Source organism: Staurois parvus, unplaced genomic scaffold, assembly GCF_062004578.1.
Source record: "Staurois parvus isolate SC_StPar_1 unplaced genomic scaffold, SC_StPar_1.0 ptg000017l, whole genome shotgun sequence".
NCBI classification, from domain to species: Eukaryota; Metazoa; Chordata; class Amphibia; order Anura; family Ranidae; genus Staurois; species Staurois parvus.
This window is the reverse complement of record NW_028317813.1, coordinates 6,737,224-6,760,017: the sequence shown is the minus strand read 5'-3', so window position 1 is coordinate 6,760,017 and position 22,794 is coordinate 6,737,224. Positions and strand designations below refer to the sequence as shown.

The window sequence follows — 22,794 nt, the reverse complement described above, 5'->3', positions numbered from 1 at the left end:
AGTTAGAGCTGTTGTCTATAACGATCATTCAGTTTTTAGCTTTAAGCCCTGGTTCACACCGATGCGGTGCGATTTCTGAACGATTTTCAGGGACAGTTGCAATGTGATTCTGTGGCGATTTTACACAGTTGCAATTTCTGTTCTGGATAATTTTGTGACATTAGAAATAGGTGTATCTCACACTGAAATCGCATTGCATTTGAACACCTATGCGTTTTAACTGCTGTTTCCATTTAGGTCTATGGGGTTCACGGCATCACACCAAACATGCGCAGGACCCTTTTGAAAATCGCATCACATTTGGAACACATAGGTGTCACCAACCTCCACAGAAAGCCATTTTATCTCCCTTGACATGCGAAGCTATGCGTTCTTGGACGTATCAGAACTGCAGTATGAACCAGGGGTAAATCGTAAACCTGTGCTATGAAAATGAAACATGGAATCTAATTGCTATGGACTACACTGACCCTTCTATACCCAAAATGTTATTTGGCCCATAATTATTAATACCTGGTAATGTTTACTAAAGTATTACATCCTGTACCAATAAACTTTAAATGGGGATTTAGGGTTTATCAGTATTTCAAACTTTCACTCAGGATTTACACATCATTCTAACTGGATTTAATTGGAAATACTGTATGTGTGAATCCTGATAAATGTTGAATGAAAAAAGATAAATAGCCACCATAGTGTGCAATTCTAAATCCTGTCAAACCCAACCACAGTGTTCATTGTAAAAATGGCACACGAATACAAAAATATTTACACTGGCTCTGCATTCACCTTACCTGTGTATAACGCCATACACGGTTAGGCCCCTTTCACACTGATCTGGTGTGCTTATGCCACAGCGTGGGTGCAGCGCAGTGTCCCTGCTGCTTTTGTGTGGGTTAGCTTCACTTTCCTATAGACTTCAATTATTTCCCATAGTGTTGGTAGGCTTTCAGAAAGTGCACCGAAACTCCTGCATGCAGGAGGTTTGGTGTCCGTTCAGAAAGTGCACCAACACTGCAGGACATAATAAAAGTCTATGGCAAAGCACAGCTAACCCACAGAAAAAACAAAAGTACACTGCTCTGCAGCCATGCTGCGGGAGAGACACACCGAATCAGTGTGAAAGGGGCCTTAACCAATTCAATACCAGGCAATTTTACACCTTCCTGCCCAGGCCATTTTTCATGTTTAAGCGCTCTCACACTTTGAATGACAATTGCGCAGTCATACAATATTGTACCCAAACTAAAATTTTATCATTTTCTTCACACAACTAGAGCTTTCTTTTGGTGGTATTTAATCACCGCCGGGGTTTTTATTTTTTGCTAAATTAACAAAAAAAGACCAAAAATTTTGAAAAAAAAACACGTTTTTCTTTGTTTCTGTTATAAAAGTTTACAAATAAATAATTGTTCTTCATAAATTTAGGCCGAGATGTATTCTGCTACATGTCTTTGGTGCAAATAACCCAAATTAGGATGTATTATTTAGTTTGTAGGAACGTTATAGAGTTCACAAACTATGGTATAGATCTGAATATTTATCAGTCCTGAAGTACTGACAGCCAATCTAATTTCTTGAGGTCCCAGAATGTCAGAACAGTACAGATATCCCCCAAATGACCCCTTTTTGCAGAGTAGACAGTCCGACGTACTTCATAAGAGGAATGGCGAGTTTTTTGAAATTGTATTTTTTTGTCATAATTTTTCGGAAAATGAAAAAATTAAAAAAATTATTTTCACTATTTTTTTTTTTACATACTGTCACCAGTGCAGTACAGCATCATCATATAACTGGCATGGCGGTGAACAGGGACACTGACTGGTGACAGTATGAAAAAAAAAAATATATATATATATTTTTTTATTATTTTTAATTTTTTATTACCTTTTTTTTAAATTCTTTTTAAGATTTTTTTTCACATTTTACTATGACCAAAGTAGTACAATGTTACCATAGTAACATTGTACTACTTTGGGGAAGTGATCAGTATTTTTTTTTTTTTTTTTTTACACAATTTGCTTATAGCAAAGAATTACTTTGCTATAAGCAAGCATTTGCAGAAAATCGAACAAATGTTTTTAAAATGCAATTTTCAAACAAAGTCCTACTAATGTATGACCAGCTTAAGGTGGCTGTAAAGGCAATTTTTTTTAATGCCATACTTACCTGCTCTGTGCAGTGGTTTTACACAGAGCAGCCCCGATTCTCTTCTTTTTGGGTCCACTGCCGGCACTCCTGGCCCCTCCCTCCTGACAAGTGGCCTCGCAGCAAGCAGTTTGCTATGGCGACACCTGAGAAGGCTCGCTCCCGGGTCTCTGCTCTGTGTGTCCATTCACACATAGATGCCACTCAGCCCCGTCCCTGCTCTCTCCTCATTGGCTCACTGGCTGTGATTGACAGTAGTGGGATCCAATGGCTCCCACTACTGTCTCAGCCAAGGCTTTCGTGCACATTGCTGGAACAAAAGGGGGCTCAGGTAAGTACAGGGGGCATGGGGGGGGGGTTGCTGCACACAGAATGAAGGTAAAAAAACCTTAAGCCTTTACAACCACTTTATGCTTCACACTGATCGGTATCACAGCCCATGGAGGGCTAAGGGCCATCCAATCCCCATACAATAGTGTAAGTAAACTTACATATTATTAATTTATAGGAAAAAAAAAACCCAACAAAAAAAAACAAAAACAGAAAATGGGTGCAGGTCTTCTGGATTAAATCTTTTTTTTATTGGTAATAATATTACCATTAAAACTTCTTTTAATAAACAAGACCTGCAGCCCCTGTTTTTTTTTATGTGCCACTGCTGGATCTTGCCCAGTCAACAGGAAGTGCAGGACTTTGTATTGTTTCCATTCTTCTCCAAGTCTTGGATCATCTTAGGGACTATGCGGTCTTTACTCAAAGTACTGTGCGCTACTCATCTTTTGTCGATATAATATACAGTTATACTCAATTAACTCTTCCTTTTCCAAGTGTGTGCTGCAGAAATTCTTCCAATAAATGATGCAAACCCTATCACAGCAGCTGAGAGCTACTTCCTCTAATCACTGGAAATGGATGGGTAGGGATACATTGTTGAATAATTCTCTATTGTGTTTTATGGCTGCTATGTTGTTCAGGACCCACAGACGCAGGATGTCGGAAAGACTGAATTTCCTGCTAAAGGCCCATCACTCTATGGAACAACATTTTTTTGCTGCTAAACAATGCATCCACAAACACAAAGCAGGCACAGGTACACCATTTTTTTCCACTTAATGTATTTATCATCAAATTAGATATTTTGTCTGGAGTTCCTTCTGCGCAAGATGTCAGCCTCATAAACTACTGGAGACACGAGGGGCGTTCAAGTCAAACCGGGACTTTTCATTTTACAGGTATAAAAAAGGATGCTAGCGTGGTGGTACTACATGTAGTAGTAAGTGGCAAATGTGTCCTATTACTGATAGGCTGGAAAGTCCAGAGACCGTTAATCAAAATGGGGGCGTTCAAGTCAAACTGGGACTTTTCATTTTACAGGTATAAAAAGGAATGCTAGCGTGGTGGTACTACACGTAGTAGTAAGTGGCAAATGTGTCCTATTACTGATAGGCAGGAAAGTCCAGAGACCGTTAATCAAAATGGGGGCGTTCAAGTCAAACTGGGACTTTTCATTTTACAGGTATAAAAAGGAATGTTAGCGTGGTGGTACTACACATAGTAGTAAGTGGCAAATGTGTCCTATTACTGATAGGCAGGAAAGTCCAGAGACCATTAATCAAGATGGCAGACAACAGTGTTAGTGCGTGCATGGAAAGGCGTGTGGTGATGACGTTTCTTGCGAACAAAGGTGTAAAACCCGGGGATATCTGCAGAAGACTTCAAGGACAGTACAATGATGAGGTGCTCAGTCACAGTAAGACATCTGAATGATGTAAACATTTCAAACAAGGCCATACATCCGACAGAGACAATCCAGGCCATGGTGGTTCCCAGCCCACAGCAGTCATTCCTTGATGCATCTACATCGACGTATAACGTGTTGTGAAATTGCACAAGAGACAGATCTTTCTGTGGGAACGGTGAATACAATGATGATGAAGTGAAGTAGGCTGTCCTAGGATGGTTCAGGCGTACTGACAAATCTTTCTATGCCGAAGCTTTCCAGGTATTAGTTAAATGCTGGGATAAGCATATAGGTGTAACAGGGGAGTATATTGAAAAATAAATGCAGTTTCCACTCCTTAAAATTTATTTTATTATATAAACTCAAAAGTACCGGTTTGACTTGAACACCCCTCGTATCTAAGCCACAGGAAAAGGCCACAAATCCCAGGAGCAGTTCAAAACAGGATTTTCAGTCAGTGGTTCAGACAGATACAATTTTTATTGCAGTTTTAACTGATGAGAAACACAACCTTATGAATGAGTGCTAGTCAACAGTGATGAGCTCAGGCGTGTTCAGACAGACCAGCGTGTTTCCAAACGCGTCTGAGCTGTCCCACCAAGAAGCTGTCAAGTCAACAACCAATCATAGGAAGGGAGGTGTTCCCCCGCCCCACAGCCACACATACACAAGCCCCTTGCATACATGCAGCTGTGTGGGGGTAATAATGCCTCCGCTGCCCATAGTTGACAGTCGGCTTTTACAAGTTCCCAGCAGGTTAGCTCAGGTTGGACCTCAGCTCATCCCTACTAGTCGGTGGCTAACTATTGAAAAACTACTGAAAGATGGATGTAAAACAGGAGACAGGCTTCCTTCACAGGGGTGGCCTGTGGGCAGTAAACACAAGCGGTTGAGCCTCAGCTTTACCATCCACAACCACTCAACTAAATTCTACCATTGCAGCCAGACAGGACTGAACATATGCTGTGGCCAAGATGCCTGCCAGCGCCGCAGAAATTTTGACTACTTGCAGAGTTTGACAGCAGCTCCCGCTAAGTGCTCCCATTAAAGTCAATGGAAGCAAGCAGCAACTGCAAGGAAAATGCTTGGCTTACGCTTGCGGTGCTGTTGAGCAATATCTACAGTGGAACACTTCCCGATTCCTTCTGATAACTTTTGAGTGACAACTTAAAATTTTGGGTTTTCCCATACTTTCAGTTTCTGTGACAATGGTCCCTTGGAGAGGGTGAATCTCTTTGGTGGGGACACAGACAGTATCAAAATCCTTACAGAGTTGCTAACCCTTCCGTAGTCTCTCATAAAATAGTTTTGGATTTAGATACACTTTAAGCTGCTCTTTTTCACATGTTTAGTTAAAACAGATGAAAACAACTGCTGTTCCCCTTTAAGCAGTGCACCAGCTGGACCAGAAATTTGCCCAGGCTGACAGACAGTGATAATTATAAAATACCTGAAAATCTGAATATTGTTTGTGCCATTGTCCCGTCTTGTTCACAACTGCTTCATCTGGACTGAAGTTCCTTTCCCTGAGTTCTAGTGCTGGGAAATTTCGGTGACTAATGGCATAAATGTTTGCGATATTCTATTTGTTGTTCCCTAACCTCCTACAATCAGTGATGCTTGCACCACTCACATTCCTAGTCAAAATCTGCCTGTGTGTGGCTCCCATCATGTATGATATCCTATGTACTAATGGTTCTAAAAAGGATGACTAACGTCAGCAGCTAGTACTGTAACTGCAACCTATTAAGAAACACATACTTACCTGCCCGTGGAGTCCAGAGAAATCTTCAAACCCCCCCTCCAAAGTCTTTGCATGAGTTCTGATCTTCCATGCTGCCATCTTGCATTTGGGAGCCGGTTGTCACGTTCTAATCACTCACACCTGCCTCCTACTGCAAGATCATGGACTGCAGGGACACTGGACTTGTAGCCTCCTGGAATGTATGACAAGCATCCTAAGAGGATGTGGTGAGGAGGCAACTGAGTTGAGGGTTCGTCATCTGTGTCTAGGCAAGGAACGAGGAAGTGGGGGTGAGTACCACCAAGAAAGGTAATCGCTTCCTGAAAAAAAAAAATCTGATTGCCTAACAGGCTGGAGGGAGGAAGAGAATGATGCTGTCATTTTTGTGTGAAGGTCTGCTCTAACTTTTTGTACTGGAAGAATCACACTTCTGTTCAGTGTTACAAAGAAGACCACTTTCAGATGACACAAAACATACACACCAGGGTTGTCAACCTCAATTTCATCGCAGGCTGCATCAACATTATGGTTGCCCTCAAAGGGCCAGTTGTAAACGTAAGACTAGATGTCCAGTGCACCCCACCCTCCCACATCAAATGCCAAGAGCCCCCACCATCAAAAGTGCCCCACCCTCCCTTACATTACAGTGCACCCCCCTTACCTTGTGCTGCTGTCGGGAAGAAGCTGGGGTTGGAGATGGGAAGAGTGCAGAGTCTGGAGGAGGACAGAGGGAAAGTCAGCTGCCACAGTCAACCAGGGGAGGCAGAGAGGAGGGGGTGCTGCAGCTGCATAGAGAGGTTCAGGATCTGTAGGAGGATTTCTTTCCTCCTCTCTGAGGCCGAACGCTAAGACAAGGAGGGGGCAGAGCTGCGGGGTGTGTCACAGCTACAGAAGAGATGTGAGGGCCACATGAATAGGGCCGGTAGGCAGAATTTGGTCTGTGGTTTTGTGTTTGACACATGTGATAAAGTCTATAGAAACTATGATACAAAGGAGCTCCTAGAAATTCAAATGTCAAAATGTTACAAAACGCCTAGACACAACACTAAGCTTGCATTCATGCCTGAGCAGAGCGTATTTCTGGTGATTTTGACGCTTTTTTTATCAGGCGTATTTACACATGTATTAAATTAGAATTTTTTTCCTGAGTTGGGCAAGGGGAGGAGATCAGTTCCATAGAACAGTTCTTCAGGTGTAAAAATGTGTGTATTGAGTGTTCCCTCTGAAGTCTATGGGGCCAAAAACATCTCAATATGCTCAAAAAAGCACAGGTACAGTACATAGCATGTAGAGCGACTGAGTGCAGAAGTGAGGACAGGGGTAACAAAGAATGGGATTCTGCATGTTCAGCTTAGACAGGCGTAGGGAAACAGTCAGAAAAGCACTCAAGTGAGAATGGGGATACACACAATTTGTCTTCCATTTTATTACCTTTTAGATGTGAAATTCTATCAAAGCAATCGAATCCACAAATAAATGAATAGCCATAACTTCTCGGCCAATCAATTTAGACTAGCTTTAGATTGGGTTCGCTTAAACTGAATTGATTGTTCTGTATTGATCAACAGTGTTGAGATACTTTACTTGTGAATACAATCGTATTTCAGAGCGATCAGATTATGAAATTGTATGGTGGAAACACAGATGCCATCAGTAATGTATGATTGTAAGTTATGATTGTAGCCTATGAATCAAAATCTATTTCTCTTTTTGTGGCATATAGATTGAAAGGGTTATCAACTATAGATCAATTTTTTTCTATCGGAGGAGAACGAGCGTCATTTATTGAAGCATGTATGGTCACCATAAGATGCCAGAGAATAGCAACATGGAGTGAAAAGGGGACAACTACTCCTGGTCCCCTGAGATCAGAGAGCCCAACCATCACTGCTCGTAGATCCTGGGCATTTTTGATACATCTCTACCAGGATGGTTTCACTTCTTAAAATGTAAAACGCTTAGACCCTAATATTTTCATTCATTTGCATATTCGTCATATAAAATATTTAATCTTTATGCTAGGTACAGGATCACTGCATATATGACTATATAGAGACAATGGTTTTCTGTGCAGGTATTTGGTTATCCTGGGCGTCAACAAGCAGTGACTGCAGCTGTCTGTTCACTGAATTATTTCCTATTGCTTTCAATAGGGACTGTATCCGTACAGCCCTGTGTGGGTCAGTGTGGGGAGGTGAGCAGGCATTGCTGCCATTTGAGGATTTTTGAGCACTAGAAGTGAAGATCACTCTTCTTGTTTTCACAAGTTACAACTGCATGGACTTGTTTTTTTATATGCACATTGATGATTTATGTGTGTGAATCACAATTATCAGTTTACCAATTGGATTTATGAATTATTTGGATATATATTTATCACTTATTACATTGTTTATCACTCATTTATACTTTTGTGAATGTATTAGTATATTTTCATACAGCACTATGAGTTATTAATGGCACTATGTTATATATATTATTTATAGCGCTTCACTAATTTATAGACACATCCGTACAGTTGTTGGCATTTTGTTCTGAATATGCTACTTGGATGGTTGTCAGATTAATCTAACAATGTCAGTATTTTCTGAGTTAAGCTGGCCATCTCTTGTGTCATGTCTACTGTCTCTGACCATCTCTTGCATCTGTCTGTAGTTTCTGACCATCTCTTGAATCATGTCTGCAGTCTCTAACCATCTCTTTTATCATGTCTGCAGTCTCTGACCATCTCATGTATCCTGTCTACAGTCTCTGACCATCTCATGTATCCTGTCTGCAGTCTCTGACCATCTCATGTATCATGTCTGCAGTCTCTGACCATCGAATGTATCATGTCTGCAGTCTCTGACCATCGAATGTATCCTGTCTGAAATCTCTGACCATCTCTTGAATCATGTCTGCAGTCTCTAACCATCTCATGTATCCTGTCTGCAGTCTCTGACCATCGAATGTATCATGTCCGCAGTCTCTGACCATCGAATGTATCATGTCTGCAGTTTCCTATCATGTTCGCAGTCTCTGACCATCTCTTGTATCCTGTCTGCAGTTTCTGACCATCTCTTGTATCATGTCTGCAGTCTCTGACCATGTCTTGTATCATATTCACAGTCTCTGACCATCTCCTGTATCGTGTCTGTGGTCTCTGACCATCTCTTGTATCGTGTCTGTGGTCTCTGACCATTTCTTGTATCATGTCTGCAATCTCTGACCATCTCTTGTATCATGTCTGCAGTCTCTGACCATCTCTTGTATCCTGTCTGGAGTCTCTGACCATCTCATGTATCATATCTGCAGACTCTGACCATCTCTTGTATCGTGTCTGTGGTCTCTGACCATCTCTTGTATCCTGTCTGCAGTCTCTGACCATCTCTTGTATCCTGTCTGGAGTCTCTGACCATCTCCTGTATCATGTCTGCAGTCTAATGACTATATCCTGTTGTGTCAGCTGTCTCTGATAATGAATATTCACTGGATTTTATATGTGGCTCTTCGGTGATGTCAGGGGCCACACTTGAGGCCCCGTATGAAGAAAGTTACCCACCCCTGACTCAGTCCTAGCTGTGTGTACTCTCTGGCCATGCTCAGTACACGGCTCCTCTTACCTGTGTTGGTGACATAACAGAAATAAGTACACATCTGTCTCGGGGCCCGAACTTGGCGCCCCTCCCCTCCCCCCTCCACACCTCCAGGATGCTCCGCGCTGCAAATGGGAAACATCTGGGGAGCACTGCTTCAGCCCGCCTCTGATTGGCTGCTCACGAGGGGCCGGGGCTGGAGCTTTAAACCCGTGACGTCACGGGCCGCGGCTGATCCTGGCTTTCAGGGTAGCTTGTGCGGAGACTCCGAGTGCAGCCAGCAGCGGATCGGGAGTGCAGGTCGGTGATCGGAGGTAGGATGGAGGGGAAAAAAGGGGAGGCGGTGCGGTGTGCAGCCGGCATAGGTGAGGCATTGAGATTGATTGATGGGGGTGGGCGGGTGTCTGTCTGCAGTCAGCGGGTGAGAGGCACAGACACAATGCCAGACATGGACAGTGGATGTGATGGGGAAGAGGTATTGTGTACAGGGGATGGGGGGAGTGGTCAGGTGGGAGATGGAGGAGGGTCGCTCCATTGTGTATAGGTAGGTATGGGATGAGTGATCAGGAGGATTTCTAGCAGAGAGAGCTTGGATTATATAATAGGCTACAGCTGCCATCGTAGGAAATGCATGGGGCTATGTACAGCCTGCCATCATAGGAAATACATGGGGCTATGTACAGCCTGCCATCATAGGAAATGCATGGGGCTAGGTACAGCCTGCCATCATAGGAAATACATGGGGCTATGTGCAGCCTGCCATCATAGGAAATGCATGGGGCTACGTGCAGCCTGCCATCATAGGAAATGCATGGGGCTACGTGCAGCCTGCCATCATAGGAAATGCATGGGGCTATGTGCAGCCTGCCATCATAGGAAATGCATGGGGCTATGTGCAGCCTGCCATCATAGGAAATGCATGGGGCTATGTGCAGCCTGCCATCATAGGAAATGCATGGGGCTATGTGCAGCCTGCCATCATAGGAAATGCATGGGGCTATGTACAGCCTGCCATCATAGGAAATGCATGGGGCTACGTGCAGCCTGCCATCATAGGAAATGCATGGGGCTATCTACACCCTACCATCATAGGAAATGCATGGGGCTATCTACACCCTACCATCATAGGAAATGCATGGGGCTATCTACACCCTACCATCATAGGAAATACATGGGGCTATCTACACCCTACCATCATAGGAAATACATGGGGCTATCTACACCCTACCATCATAGGAAATACATGGGGCTATCTACACCCTACCATCATAGGAAATACATGGGGCTATCTACACCCTGCCATCATAGGAAATACATGGGGCTATCTACACCCTGCCATCATAGGAAATACATGGTACTATGTGTAGCCTGCCATCATAGGAAACGCATGGGGCTATGTGCGGCCTGCCAACATAGGAAACGCATGGGGCTATGTTCGGCCTGCCAACATAGGAAACGCATGGGGCTATCTGCGACCTGCCAACATAGGAAACGCATGGGGCTATCTACACCCTACCATCGTAGGAAACGCATGGTGCTATGTGCAGCCTGCCATCGTAGGAAACGCATGGGGCTATGCGCAGCCTGCCATCGTAGGAAACGCATGGGGCTATCTGCGACCTGCCAACATAGGAAACGCATGGGGCTATCTACACCCTACCATCGTAGGAAACGCATGGTGCTATGTGCAGCCTGCCATCGTAGGAAACGCATGGTGCTATGCGCAGCCTGCCATCGTAGGAAACGCATGGTGCTATGCGCAGCCTGCCATCGTAGGAAACGCATGGTGCTATGCGCAGCCTGCCATCGTAGGAAACGCATGGTGCTATGCGCAGCCTGCCATCGTAGGAAACGCATGGGGCTATGCGCAGCCTGCCATCGTAGGAAACGCATGGGGCTATGCGCAGCCTGCCATCGTAGGAAACGCATGGGGCTATGCGCAGCCTGCCATCGTAGGAAACGCATGGGGCTATGCGCAGCCTGCCATCGTAGGAAACGCATGGGGCTATGCGCAGCCTGCCATCGTAGGAAACGCATGGGGCTATGCGCAGCCTGCCATCGTAGGAAACGCATGGGGCTATGCGCAGCCTGCCATCGTAGGAAACGCATGGGGCTATGCGCAGCCTGCCATCGTAGGAAACGCATGGGGCTATGCGCAGCCTGCCATCGTAGGAAACGCATGGGGCTATGCGCAGCCTGCCATCGTAGGAAACGCATGGGGCTATGTACTTCTTCATTCTGTAAGAAAAGGACCCAGTGTCCCCTGCCAGCCTCATCACATTCAGCCCCTCATCAGATCTGGGCCTTAGAATCCACTCCTCTGATCCACCACCACACCGCTCAGCTCAAGAATCTCAGACCATGTGCTGTCACTAATAACTCAACATTTTATCTCTGCATGACCTCATCCTGATAAATCATCTTACTGGGAAATATTACTTTTTATTTATTTGTAGCAACAAAAAATCATCTGAGTTTTGCAGAATGAAAGACCGTTTTATCTCCGTCTAAACACAAAGTGCTGCGTGGTTCTTCTGAACAAAACATTATGATGTGATCATAAAATAACCTGATCTGGTGCTCCGGACAGTGTCTCTGGCATGGCCCTTTTGGCAGGCCTTTGTGACAGATGGGGGAAGTTGCACAACTAGTGCATTAGGTTTCACAAGTCTGGAAGTTGCCCGAAAAGCAGATGTTGTCATTGTAACAGAGTGGTGTTGTTGGGGGTTGTTACTTTTTTTTTTGCACTAGTTGCGCAACCTGTGACTGGAGGATGAATGAGAACAGCTGTTAACTGTTGGGTTCACTTACTGTCAACCTTGTTGGAATTTCTCTTCCATGTATCACTGATGAGTCCTGAATTCTTTTATTAAGGTTTTCTGAAATGGCTCATCATAGATCTAGATCTCAGCAATGCATGCCAGTCTGTACAACTGAGATTTCAAGATATTGTGCTAGATGAAGCTATTCTTCTGTCATTGTTCTGGGAGTTTATCTGAAATGAAGGTATTTGAGGATAATGTGCTATTATGGGGGGCATCTATTTTCCTACACACAGCTGACTTCCTTTCCCAGGAATTCCAGAGGACGATAGGATCAACTGTCACTTGTAATACCACTTCAGTCTGGAATAACAACCCAGAACAATGTCTGCAAAATCAAGTTACATTCACACACAAAAATGTAATCTGTTGCGGCTTGCCAGTTCTTGGATGTGGTGGCTGCATTTGTTTTTCTCTTTTTTGTTTTTTTTTTTTAAATCTTTATTTTCACCTATGTAATCCAGCCAGAAAGTCTGTTATTTTTCAAAAGACCAAGCTGTCCAGCAACAATGTTAATGACAAAGACAGACTACCAGGGGTATTTACCAGGGGTATCAGCATGATTTATGTACAGTAAGGCTCCATGCACACTGGGCTAAAAAACTGTCAGTTCCCTTGGCAGAAATAAATGTTATATAGAGCATTTTTGTACAATGATTAGGCACATTTAGGAGTGTTGAGCATCTTTTCTGCCAGAAAACTCCAATCAAAAACACAAACCAGAAGGGTTTTGTCTGTCTCCAAATACTGAGTCTAAAGTGATACTAAACACACACTGTTCAATTTACATTGTCCCTTCTCTTTTGTATGTGAGTGATGGCACTGTAATTGTTGTAATTAAAAAAAAAATCTAAGTACCTTTTTCCTAATTGATATACAAACTCTCACATGACTGGGCTCTTTCCCAGTCTTTTTGCACAGAAACATAAGCAGGAGAAGCTTCTAGTCTTCTAGTCTTCTGCTGCTGGTCACGTTAGAAAAAAAAAAGGCCTTTGGGATACAGATAAAAATAAATATCAAACTGTTTTAAATTGCCATATGAATATATAATTTAAATCAAATAATTATTATTTTTTGGCCATAACATGGTGTGGGCAGTCACACCCTCCATTCTGTGTCTGTAGAATAACAGGGAGGTGAAGCCTCCATCAATCTACATGTAATATCCCACCCCAATTGTGTTTAGCTGGTTAGTGGGCATGGAGGAGGAGAGAGGAAATGGGCTGTCATTTACCACTGTATATATGCCCACATGTTTGACTCTATAGTCCAGGGGTGGGCAAACTTTTTGAATTGAGGGCCACAATGGGTTCATATATTGGACCCGGGGGCCGGACCAAGAGTAGATGAATTATGTGTATGTGTCATCCATAGTAAGTATAGTAATATTCCCCCATAGTAAGCATAGTAATTCACCCCCTCATAGTAATTCATCCCCCCATGTAGTAATTCATCCCCCCATGTAGTAATTCATCCCCCATATTAAGTCCCCAAGTCCCCCCTGTGTCAATTCACTTACCTTTGCTCCGCGCGTTCCTCTCGCCGTGTTCCCACGCCGTTCCGGTGTAGCATGAAAATCTGTCTCCTATGAGGATCTGTCCCCCTCGACGTATCTGCGCATGTGCTAGTTTCAGGCATTAGCAGCCGATCGGCGATCTCCGGCACATGCGCAGATACGTCGAGGGGGACATCCTCATAGGAGACAGATTTTCATGCTACACCAGTCTTCAGGGCGGATTGTGAGAGGAGCCTAGCTCCCCGGGCCGGATTAAAAGGTCCGCCGGGCCGTAGTTTGCCCATTGCTGCTATAGTCGCATGGGCTGCTCATAGGTGATCAGGGAGGAAATGCTCAGCATAGAAACGCACTGTAAACTGAGCACGTGCAGAGCTGCCAACACTGCTGTACAAAATCCTCAGCTTTATTGGGGACTTGGACAGAAGTGGAAGATGGAGAACACCAGGATCAGCCAGTTTTTTTGCAGAAATCAAATTTCATAGTGATTAAGTGATTATGAACAGCCTGCAATACAGCATTTATTGATAGTTTTTTTATGATGTGGGTTTAGCGACTCTTTAAAATATGCCTCTAAACATCACAGTGTGCATGGACACTAGGATAATATTGAGCTGCTTCTAAAGGCTAAACTCCGGTAGAGGCAGAGAATGCATGGAGTCTAAAACAGTTATTCCAAACAGATAAAAAAAAATATACTGCTTAAAAAGTGTTAGTTGGAGTTCAACTTTATTTTGTTAGTCAAGTACATCTAAATCTGCTAGTCCAACACTACCCTGTCCCCATGTTGTCAATTCTGCTGCCCAGATGTCTCAGATGCTCCTCCATCCAGAGTGGAGACACCCTAAAACAGGAAGTGTGTTACTGGCCAGATCACCTGGTTAAAATAAAGGAACAAAATCCTTAAAAAAAAAAAAAAAAAAAAAAAGGGGGAAAAAGAAAACAAATGCAGCCACCACATCTAAAAATTGGTAAGATACAATATATTACATTTTTGTTTTGGGTGTAATACTGCTTTAAAAGAAAGGTTTGGGATTAAAAAAAGCAAACTTGCATGTTCACCTAGGTCACAGGTGTCAAACTGGTGGCCCTCCAGCTGTTGCCAAACCACAAGTCACATGAGGCATTGCAAGAGTGACAGTTACAAGCATGACTCCCAAAGTCAGAGACCTGATGGTAGTTTTGCAACAGCTGGAGGGCTGCCAGTTTGACACCCCTAACCTAGGTGGTTGCAGCATCAGTCTGATGGTGAAACTGTCCTCCGCCGCCTCTAAGGCCAAGAACTAAGCGATCAAAGACCACTGATCACTCAGTTGTCTGTCTTCAGTGAGCAGAGAATCGGTTACATTAAAGTAGAACTATAGGCAAAGCTTTTTTTTTTTTTTTTTTTTTTTAAATTTTGGATAAAGCTAGGGAGGGTTTTAATCCCTGTCAGACTTTTTTTTTCACCATCTGTGTCTCCTATCGGAGATTTCCCTTCACTTTCTGTCCCATAGCCAAACAGGAAGCGAGACAAAATCCCTGCAAATTAAGGGAATTCCTTGGGGTCCCCCATTGGTAGATTTCCGTTTTACTTTTCTGGGGACAACCCAAAATGTGGGATTTTTTTTTTTACTTTCGATGATAATGGTAAACATGACAAATAGAGAGGGTGAATCTCCATAACGGGGGTACAGATAGCAATAAAAACTGACAAGGGTTCTAATCCCTCTGTACTCCATCCAAAACAGAAAAGAAGTTTTAATTTTAGTTCTACTTTAAAGTCAGGATCACTCCAGAGCCTGGACCAGCTCAGTGATGTCAGCTGACAGCAGATTTTGGCCCACTGTCAGCTGACAGCAGATTTTGGCCCACTGTCAGCTGACAGCAGATTTTGGCCCACTGTCAGCTGACAGCAGATTTTGGCCCACTGTCAGCTGACAGGGTCACAGGAGTGCAGAACGAAGTGTTGAACTTGATCGCTCAGTTCTTGGTCTTCGAGGCTGCGGGGAACAGTTTCAGCATCGGACTCGTGCTGCATCCACCTAGGTGAATATGCAAGTTTGCTTTTTCAATCCTAAACCTTTCTTTTATAGCAGTATTACACCCAAAAACAAAAATGTTATATATCGTAACTTACCAATTTTTAGATGTGGTGGCTGCATTTGTTTTCTTTTTTTTTTTCCTGCGATCCCCAAAAGAGCTTTAGCCCTAATTCTCAAAGTTTGCATCAAAGATTTGATTGATGTATGAATATGTATTTGTGTATGACAGTAGAAGTTACTTATGTACAGTTTTTTCTTCTTGGGTGTTCCTTAAAGCAAAGCTCCACCCAAAAGGGGAAGTTCAGTTTTTTAAAGACTGGTCCCCCGCTCCCCATTAAGGATTGGCACCTTTTGGGGAGCGGGTACCCGAAATTGACAGGTACCCGCTCCCACTTCCGCTGCGATCACCTAGGCGACCAGAAGCGGAAGTGGTCGTCCTACCCTCCTTCCCTGTTGTCTTTTGGGACACGTGACAGGTCCCAGAAGACTACGGAGCCATTCAGGAAGTGCAGGGCTACTCGCGCATACGCAGTGGGCACCCGGCTGTGAAGCCGCAAGCTGTCACAGCCGGGTGCCCACACTAAAGATGCCGGCGCCTGGAACACCAGGCGGCTGGTGAAACGAGCTGCTGGGAGGACATCGAGGGACAGGTGAGTGGCTGTTTTTTAAAAGTTTTTGTAGCTGCTGGCTTTTATTTTTTTACAGTGTGAGTGGAACTCCGCTTTAAAAGTGATATGTTCTACACACTGTTGATCAGAATTATTGGAATGCTTGATTAGAAGACATAAGATAAAGAGTTAAATTTTTTTCTCTGTAGAAGTAATTTTGACCCATATTGTGCAACAGTATCTTGTGCAGGACAAGGAAGTGATTGCAGCAGATAAGAACCTCCAGATTCTCAAGTATTTCTGATAATTCTTCTTCATCCCTGCTGTTTGTGACCAGAGGAGCTGCTAAAAGCAAGAGGACTCAGAGCAAAAGCATAGCAGGGGTCCCACTTATCTCTTCTATAAAGCCAACAACCCTATTGGAGGGTCATTTGATAAAAGAAGGGAAATGATGAATAAAGGAAATTAAAGTTTCTTTATTCAGTATGGTATATAATTTGGGCACAAGAGTGTTAAATGTGCTACAGGTCCAGATTGTTATGGTCATGGGCAACAGTTGTTACTCCTGAAGTTACACCCTAGGGCAGGGTTTTGTGGAACCCTAGTGTTCCTCCAGAGGTTGCTAGGGGTTCCTTGAGCAATGAGAAATTTCTGACTTCAGATACATTTCTACTGACACCATTTATCTTTATAAGGGGGCAATTCTTCCAAATGACACAAGTGTTAGGAGCATTCTTCCCACTGCCCATCACACCATTGTATCATGAGTTTTAGTAATTGTTTGCAGGGGTTCCCTGAGACCAGAGAGTTATTTCAGGGGTTCCTCTGTGTTGAAAAGGTTGAGAAAGGCTGCCCTAGGGTGACAGTGCAGTTATGGGGTGTCTAAGGCATGCCATAGGTTTTTACCTTTTTTTTTTTTTTTTTTTCCAGCATGGGTGGAAGAAATTAAAATTGCTCAATTCCTCCATCAAACCAGTCATTGTTGATGGGAAAATATCTCCTGCAGCGCTATTGTATTCTGCTGATGGGGATCCTTCCTTGCTGGCAGGACACAGTGATCATTGCTGGCGGCTGTAGCCGCCATCAGTGATCACATGCAAAAAAAATCCAATAAGCCAGTTCTACTGAAGTCGATCAATGGATCGACTAAAGTACAATCAGCCTATCCATAGGCATAGATGGACAAAATTTCAGATGGTTCAGCAGGAGCTGGCCGAGATTTGATCCATCTATGGTCGGCTTTACCGTATGTACCATATTCATTACTATGGTTAGGTTCACAGTGCTGTGATTTGATTTTGAGCTGACTTTCATTGCGATTATGTTGGATACAACTTTAATAAGGTTTGCATATTCTATGGGGCCAGAATTGCACTGGAATGGCACCAAAGTAGTACAGGAGCCTTTCCCAAACTCCCTCTATGCTGAGTTGCATTGATGAGAATGGGCACCATTGAAATTAATGTGATTTTCATTGTCATGTGATTCTGTGCGACTCGGGTTATATCTGAAATCGCATTAATGTGAACCAGGCCTAATGGAATGCTGACAAATCCTCTTGACCCATTGCGTTGTCATCATGTCAGTATGTTTGCCTGCACGATGGTGAAGATATGCCAGTAAACGCACGCCTTTCAGCTTAGCTGGTGTGTGGTACACATCAGGAATATTGGTAGCAGCTGTCTTTAACTGGAGAAACAAGTATTATGTAGAGTTATTTTTTTTCTCGGCTGTAAATTGGCCAGCTATTTTTATTTCTGTACAGAGAACTGAAACCTTCCTCGCTCCACCTACATGCTTAGCGAGCCCAGATTTTAGGGAAAGGAAAACACACTTCATATATACTTCTCAAAACAAAAATGAACTGTTTCCAGCTATTCCACATTTCCAGGGACAGAACCGGTATTTATAGTCTAGCCCCTTGTAAAATACAATTTTCCTATTGCTAGACTTCAACAAACACATGCCCTGGCTTTGCAGACTATGTGCAAAGTATTTGTTCTTGTTTTAATGTTACAAAAGAAATACAGTTCTAGTTAGAAATGTAGTCCCAGTAATCTGGTCAGAGGAATGCCCCGTGATCATCAATGACTATGATAATAGACAGCTGTACAATCTCCAGTGAAATCATGAGCATTCTAATGGTGGCCATACACACTTTGGTAAAGGATGGATATCTTTTTTTTCTGATCAATCTTTTTCAATAGGAATAATCAACCTATAAAAAGAGAAATGGATGACCACACTTGAGAATGTAGAAATATCCAAACATTTTATTACTAGTCCTGGTAAAAGATAAACATCATAGCTCGATAAGCAGGGAACATGGTTTCATGCAAACCTGCTCTTAATCATATCAATCAATAATCGATCTATACTTGACAACCTATTTAACCAATGTGTCATACATGGGGAAGTAGATTTTGATTAATCGTTCAGACATGGTCATATGATCGCAAGTTATCCATTGCATCTCTGTTTCTACAGTGTAATCTCATAACCTGATCACTCGGAATAGGATCATATTTATTAACAAAGTATCACGCTAATGCAAAACGATCAATAATATTCTGCCCTGGCTGATCAACTCCGTTACATAAAATTTAAATCTCTGAGATGGGAAGTTATGACTGTTTGGTTATTTATGGATTCAGTTGTTTTCAAATTATACATCAAATGAATAATAAAATCAAAGCATGTATGGCCACCTTAAAGTGTTACTAAACCCAGGACCCTGCATTCACTATATCTGGTCTCCCACAGTACACACAACATGGAAGTGCAATTATTTTAGTAAATCTAAACTGCTAAATACCTTTTCTCATCAGAGCAGTCTTGTGACTTCTATCGGTGTTCAGCAGAGCACTGGTTAAAGCTTGTAGGAGGAGTTTTCATTTTGCTCTAGGAGGATGCAGAACCCCTGACCTCTGTCTGGACAGTGCTGATTGGTACTGTGCTGATCACTTGACTCTCCCAAGAGGAAAAAAAAACCCTCTCTAGCAATGTGCAGAGTGACTCCACATGATATGTCTTATCAGTAGATAAGGGGACACTGGAAGAAGGGGAGGATCAGAGAATTTGGGATCAAACAGCCTTTTACACAATGCAGAAGATTAACCCCTTAGGTTCCACAGTGAGTGTATAACAAGCATGCTTTACTGCATATACAGATTGATTTTACTGTTGTGGGATTAGTAAAACTTTGAAAACAGAGGCACTTCTGAATACTTTATAGAAGCTCCAGTCTCCCCAGCCCAAAAAAAGGTCAGCAGTTACAAATACTGTAGCTGTTGACTTTTAATATAAGGACCTTTACCTGTCCAGGGATCCAGCGATGTCCTCATCCGAGCCGATTCTTCAATCTGCTTCAGGTGCAAGCGCCGGCATCTTGGATAAGGGAGATTGCCAGTTTCCTACTGCGCATGCGTGACCCTTGCTGTGCTTTGTGAATGGTCCCACAGTCTCCTGGGAACTTTTTGTCGCAGACAGCTGCAGGGTGGGGGTGGGGAGGAGGAAGGGGCCAAACTTCCGCACAGATAACCAAGGCATTCAGACCAGAAATGGGAGAGGGTACCTGTCAAAACCAAGTTTCAAATGTGGTAGTGGAGGGGGGGGGGGGAATGCAAACAAGCGGAACTTCCCCTTTTGGGTGGAGTTATGCTTTAAGATTTTATTTTGGAATGACTAAAATATACTTTAGTATCATTTTAAAATGATGCTATGGGCTCATTCACTCCAGTGTATAGAGCTGTGTTGCTAAACGCAGGTCCAGTGTAATGAGCCAAAATCCATTGTTTCTAACAGACCTCATTCACACAAATAATTGGTGAAAATGAAACGCACTACATTGTGCATCAATGCAACATGTTAGGGCTGATGTCTGCAAGACTGCATTGCTCAATGCTGGTCTAATGCAATAAGCTGAAACCCATTGGGGGATTTACTAAGGCCTCATGTACACATGAACTCTAATAGACATTAAGCTAGCCTCCTGGCAGCGGAAAAACTCTAAATGCGGCAAAAATGCGTGTAAATGCAGTATCACGTTTAGCCACGTTTTGCGCTTGGATGTTTATTCATTTGATTGGGCAGAGTATTTTCCAGTGACATGGATAAACACCCAAGCGCTAAAGGCTGCTAGCATTTAGCCACTTTTACAAGCTTTTTTGCCACGTTTAGTGGGTTTTTTTTGGCCAAAATGTTCCTTTCCTGAGCTTGTTTCTTCTTCGTTCAGAAGAGGAATGTTTTCCTGCCCCGAAACTCTGCTGCTTCTAAACTCTGGTAAAAGCCTGTGTGTACATGGACACAGGCTTTTTTGAGTTGAGTTCAGGGGCTTTGGAAAAAAAACACAGAAAGCTCTTAAACTCATGTTTAGGAGTAGCAATAACCAGTTGCCCTTCGCCCTATAGCAGAAATACTGCTACAGGGCAGTAGGGCTGCGCAAAGTCATGTGTGTTTATATATACATGACTTGCATTTCCGGGTAGGTGGCGCACACACTCTATCCTATCTGCATTGCCATTGGCGGCTACAGATATGTAACACCAGGTCCTGGACAGAGATTCTCTGCCGACACACGGCAATTGCTCAGAAATAGTGACAGGCGAGAGACTTGTGTGTAAACAACACTGGTATCTCTCCTGCCGGCAATAACATGCTGCTGTGCAACCTATCATGCCGTAGCAAATGTAGCGCCGTCTACATTGTTGCATCACAGCGCATTTTAGAAAGCCAAAATAAAAGTATTGTGACTTCTACTCTGGGTGAAAAAAACACATCAGCGTGTTTAATAAAAATTGTACTTGCACATCAACTCAAGTGCATTAAACAGGCGTTAAAAACTATGCACCTGGTAGAAATCCAGCCTTAAGAAAAGAAAAATAATGTATTTTTGCTCTTGCAAGCCAAAGCTCTCATATCAATGCAACACATAAAAAATACATATCAACACATTGCATTAAAAAAAAAAAAAAAAATGGATGTCAACTAAATTGCACTTGGCATGCTTCAGCTTAGGCTTCGTGCAACATAAATGGTGTGAATCCAGTATTTACAACTACTGGAACGTATATCTTGACACAATTTTTACATTTTTCTTCCTTCCTTGTTGTGCTATAGGAGTACACGTTTAAGACACGGTTATAAGCACTGGCTCCATTGGCTGTCTGCTGTGTGCCACATGTTTTACTGAGCGAATCAAACCAAAGGTCTCAGATTCTAGTGTCTTCGTGTGGGAGGAAGGTCCCCCCCCCCCCCCCCAGCAGCCTGTAAGAGCCTAAGGGCTCATGTACACTGCAGCTGAAACTCGCGTTTAGGAGCTTTTCTGCATTTTTTTTTCAGCAGCCCCTGAACTCACCCTAATGTTTTCCTATGTGTCCATGTACACATCATCGTTTACAGTCGTTTACAGGCATTTGAGTTTACAGTCGTTTTTTTAATGCAGAAAACTTGCGTTCAGGAGGAGCTTTTATCAAGCGTTTATTTTATAGAGTTAACATTTTTTTAACTCTTCAATTTCCAGATGCCGTCCAGAGCCTTTTTTCATCATGAAAAATGCATGCAGAGTGTTTTCCTGGTACTCAAATGGACCTGGTACACTATACTGTGAGGTTTCGCATGAAAGAAAATGTTAGACACTGCTACAATAATTTCTGCACAGAAATGAGCTGGAACACATCCAAATACCACAAAAAAAAAAAAAAGACAGCTAATCTCAACAAATGCTGCTCTCTCTGCTTCTTCTCTCTCTATTTCTCTCAAAATGTCTGAAACAGTTAATTCTTTTACTGTTTTTCAGTGCATTCTGGGCATTTTGGAAGGTCTCCTGAGGTTATCTTTAAAAAAACGCTTCTAAATGCAAACACTATGCAAACACGGCTAAACAGATGTTTTTTAACCTACGTTTTCCAGTAGTTTTCATCGTTTAGAAGTGTCCCGTGTACATGGAGCCTACAAGTTGGAAAATGTGTCTGCATTGCACTGTACAGAGTTGTACTAATGTTTGGTTCTCTGTGCTCAGGTACAAATCGCAGACTTCTTGCATTGTCATTCTAAAAAAAAGAATCCCCATGTCTTCATACCCTACCCACCTCTCTTTCCGTATAGCACCTATTACAAGATGACAGGTGCACTTTGAATACCATACTTCAAAGAAATGATTAAATAAAGCCCTTCCCCATTGATAAAACCCTGCCCTGCTTTCCTCCCTTGTCATTGTTTACTACCAAACAACAGGTGCACTTTAATTGTCCTGTGGGCCAAGTCATTCCATCTTTGTGATGTGAGCCTCCTACAGATCCGCTTTCACATAGGCGCCTTCAGGTAAATATAGCTTGTTTTACGTTTTCCGGCTTAGGCGCACATAGGCCTTTTCAAAATAAACAACCGCAGAATAAACCCCTTCCTTGTAGTGTTCACATACTATTTGGAGATATGTAAAACAATAGCAATGTTTGACTTCATTCTATCTTTCAGTCTTCCTGTAACAACTATATATACGCTCTGCGGGACATCTTTTGTGAACAAATATTCGTACAATGGAGAGGCTGTCAGCCATTATTATGTGCTGCTCAGGAGATGTCTACCTGATTAGGAGAGACCAGTCAGTGTATGTAAAACA

The 22,794-nt window shown here is 42.9% G+C and overlaps 1 protein-coding gene across 3 annotated transcripts in view; it reads left to right on the top strand.

The window, feature by feature from the left end:
* The first annotated feature begins 9,418 nt into the window (after positions 1–9,418).
* NCKAP5L (NCK associated protein 5 like) overlaps positions 9,419–22,794 on the top strand; it is a 135,834-nt gene continuing 122,458 nt past the window's right edge. The window contains exon 1 of one of the 3 annotated variants that reach the window (XM_089679282.1): positions 9,419–9,522. The gene's annotated coding sequence lies outside the window, so the exon portion shown is untranslated. The remainder of the gene's footprint in view (positions 9,523–22,794) is intronic. The other 2 variants (XM_089679294.1, XM_089679287.1) reach the window with 2 other exon arrangements.